Source organism: Camponotus floridanus, unplaced genomic scaffold, assembly GCF_003227725.1.
Source record: "Camponotus floridanus strain SB8 unplaced genomic scaffold, Cflo_v7.5 scaffold41, whole genome shotgun sequence".
Classification (NCBI taxonomy): domain Eukaryota; kingdom Metazoa; phylum Arthropoda; class Insecta; order Hymenoptera; family Formicidae; genus Camponotus; species Camponotus floridanus.
The window spans coordinates 1,700,452-1,704,941 of record NW_020229559.1 but is presented as its reverse complement, the minus strand read 5'-3'; positions in this window follow the sequence as shown (position 1 = coordinate 1,704,941).

Genomic DNA, 4,490 nt, shown 5'->3' with positions numbered 1-4,490 from the left:
CGAGAGTCACTGTGCGAATGATGACAATGCGGTAACGTATAGAGCGTTACTGTTTAATTTATATTGCCAAAGTCGAACGCCGTATTATCGATAATTCGCCGTATTATCGAATTAATTTGCTGAAATATTTTATAAATTGTAAAATATACATTAACGCAGAATCTTAAGTTAATGAAGTATTTTAATTTATTGATTAAAATTGATTATTTATTAAACAATTTATCACGGAGCCTTTCGTTATGCTAATTATTTGTATCTATAATTCGATTGCTTTACTTCGCGTTCTCTCACATCCTAAATTATATTTAGATTATCAAGTAGAACGATAAAGTAACACGGACGAAATATATTTGTGATTCTAAATATTAAAATAATAATTATTGTCCGTAAAAATACCAATTATCAAAGTGATTATTTTATATTTCAGATCCCTATAATTTAATCAATTTTCGATTAAATTGTGTATTTAATTAACAATGATTGAGAAAATTTAAAGCATTGGTCGAAATATATTTAATTCTAATATGATATTCTAATATTATAAAGAAATATTGTAATAAGTTTCGATGATCGAAATATCGCAACATAATCTCTTATCCTCTTTTATGAATAACATGTTTTAATTAAATCGCGGTAATGAATGATTGCGATACGATAAAGATTTATCGTTCCAATACAGTTTCATGTCGTTAATTAATTTTTAATTAATTAACATTTATCAATATTCATAGCAAATTATGTTTCAAAACTAATCATAATCGTGTTTAACAAGAAAAATTATAATATACGTAGCGTTTCTCACCACAACTTTATTACTCGAGAGTCACTGTGCGAATGATGACAATGCGGTAACGTATAGAGCGTTACTGTTTATATTTTATATTGCCAAAGTCGAACGCCGTATTATCGATAATTTGCTGAAATATTTTATAAATTGTAAAATATACATTAACGCAGAATCTTAAGTTAATGAAGTATTTTAATTTATTGATTAAAATTGATTATTTATTAAACAATTTATCACGGAGCCTTTCGTTATGCTAATTATTTGTATTTATAATTCAATTGCTTTACTTCGCGTTCTCTCACATCCTAAATTATATTTAGATTATCAAGTAGAACGATAAAGTAACACGGACAAAATATATTTGTGATTCTAAATATTAAAATAATAATTAATGTCCGTAAAAATCGCAATTATCAAAGTGATTATTTCATATTTCAGATCCCTATAATTTAATCAATTTTCGATTAAATTGTGTATTTAATTAACAATAATGGACAAAATTTAAAGCATTGGTCGAAATATATTTAATTCTAATATTATATTCTAATATTATATAGAAATATTGTAATAAGTTTTGATGATTGAAATATCGCAAAATAATCTCTTATCCTCTTTTATGTATAACCTGTTTCAATTTTTGTTCCCAGTAATGAATGATTGCGATACGATAAAGATTTATCGTTGCAATACAGTTTCATGTCGTTAATTAATTTTTAATTAATTCACATTTATTAATATTCTTAGCAAATTATGTTTTAAGACTAATCATAATCGTGTTTAACAAAAAAAATTATAATATACGAAGCATTTCTCACCACAACTTTATTACTCGAGAGTCACTATGCGAATGATGACAAATCAATAACGTATAGAGCGCTATTGTTTATATTTTATATTGCCAAAGTCGAACGCCGTGTTATCGATAATTTGCTGAAATATTTTATAAATTGTAAAATATACATACGCAGAATCTTAAGTTAATGATGTATTTTAATTTATTGATTAAAATTGATTATTTATTAAACAATTTATCACGGAGCCTTTCGTTATGCTAATTATTTGTATCTATAATTCGATTGCTTTACTTCGCGTTCTCTCACATCCTAAATTATATTTAGATTATCAAGTAGAACGATAAAGTAACACGGACAAAATATATTTGTGATCTAAATATTAAAATAATAATTATTGTCCGTAAAAATCGCAATTATCAAAGTGATTATTTCATATTTCAGATCCTTATAATTTAATCAATTTTCGATTAAATTGTGTATTTAGAAAGATTGAGAAAACTTAAAGCATTGAATCGATATATATTTAATTCTAATATTATATTCTAATATTATAAGAGAAATATTATAATAAGTATCGATGATCGAAATATCACAACGTAATCTTTTATCCTCTTTTATGTTTAACCTGCTTCAATTTTTAATCGCGGTAATCAATGATTGCGATTTGATAAAGATTTAGCGTTGCAATACAGTTTCATGTCGTCAATTAATTTTTAATTAATTCACATTTATTAATATTCTTAGCAAATTATGTTTCAAGACTAATCATAATCGTGTTTAACAAAAAAATTATAATATACGAAGCGTTTCTCACCACAACTTTATTACTCGAGAGTCACTGTGCGAATGATGACAAAACGGTAACGTTTAGGGCACTATTGTTTATATTTTATATTGCCAAAGTCGAACGCCGTATTATCGATAATTTGCTGAAATATTTTATAAATTGTAAAATATACATTAACGCAGAATCTTAAGTTAATGAAGTATTTTAATTTATTGATTAAAATTGATTATTTATTAAACAATTTATCACGGAGCCTTTCGTTATGCTAATTATTTGTATCTATAATTCGATTGCTTTACTTCGCGTTCTCTCACATCCTAAATTATATTTAGATTATCAAGTAGAACGATAAAGTAACACGGACGAAATATATTTGTGATTCTAAATATTAAAATAATAATTATGTCCGTAAAAATCGCAATTATCAAAGTGATTATTTCATATTTCAGATCCCTATAATTTAATCAATTTTCGATTAAATTGTGTATTTAATTAACAATGATTGAGAAAATTTAAAGCATTGGTCGAAATATATTTAATTCTAATATTATATTCTAATATTATATAGAAATATTGTAATAAGTTTCGATGATCGAAATATCGCAAAATAATCTCTTATCCTCTTTTATGTATAACCTGTTTCAATTTTTGTTCCCAGTAATGAATGATTGCGATACGATAAAGATTTATCGTTGCAATATAGTTTCATGTCGTCGATTAATTTTTAATTAATTAACATTTATTGATATTCATAGCAAATTATGTTTCAAGACTAATCATAATCGTGTTTAACAAGAAAAATTATAATATACAAAGCGTTTCTCACCATTACTTTATTACTCTAGAGTCACCGTGCAACTTAGCGTTAACAAAGCGGTAAGTATAAAGCACTGTTTATATTTTATATTGCCAAAGTCGAATGCCGTGTTATCGATAATTCATTGCCGAAATATTTTTATATTATAAAATATACATTAGCGTGGAATATTAAATTATAAAAGTATTTTTATTTATTGATTAAAATTGATTATTTATCATACAATTCACAAAGCTTTTGTTATGCTAATTATTTGCATCTATAATTCAATTGTTTTACTTTGTGTTCTCTCACAGTCTCCCCTTCCCAAATTATATTTAGATTGTTAAGTAAAACGATAAAGTAAAACGGATAAAATATATCTGTGATTCTAAGTATAAAATAATAATTATTGTCCGGAAAGATCGCAACAATCTAAGTGATGATTTAATATTTTGCATCATCATTCATTCGATTCTCGATTAAAATGTATATTGTTTAATTATAACAATAAGGATTGAGAAAATTTAAAGCATTGGTCGAAATATAGCTAATTCAAGTATTGTGAAAGAAATTTTATAATAATCAGTGATGGATATCATAACATAATTAAATCTTTTATCCTGTTTTACGTACCCCGTGTTTCAATTTTTATGCAGTAATAAATGATGCGATTCGATAAAGCTTTATCATTGTGATACAGTTTCATGTCGTTAATTAATTTTTAATTAATTTTTAAATAATTAATTTTTGTTAATATTTATAGCAAATTATGTTTTAATATTAATCGTAATCGTGTTTATTAAAAAAATTATAGTATACGAAACGTTTCTGACCACTACTTTATTATTCGACAGCCATCGTGCGAATGATGACAAAGCGGTAACGTACAGCGCGCTACTGTTTATACTTTATATTGCCAAAGTCGAACGCCGCGTTATCGATAATTTGTTGTCGAAATATTTTTATATTATATATATTATAAAATATACATTAATGCGGAATATTAAATTATGGAAGTATTTTAATTTATTGATTAAAATTCATTATTTATTAAACAATTTATCACGGATCTTTTCGTTATGTTAATTATTTGCATCTATAATTCGATTGTTTTACTTCGTGTTTTTTCACTATCCAAATTATATTTAGATTGTCAAGAACGATAAAGTGACACGGATGAAATATATTTGTGACTCTAAGTATTAAAATAATTATTATATCGTAATCCTATAATCTCTCTCTCTTATAATTTAATCGAGAATCGATTAAATAATAGGAATCCAAGATATTATTAATTAATCACTTTAATGATTGCGATCTTCA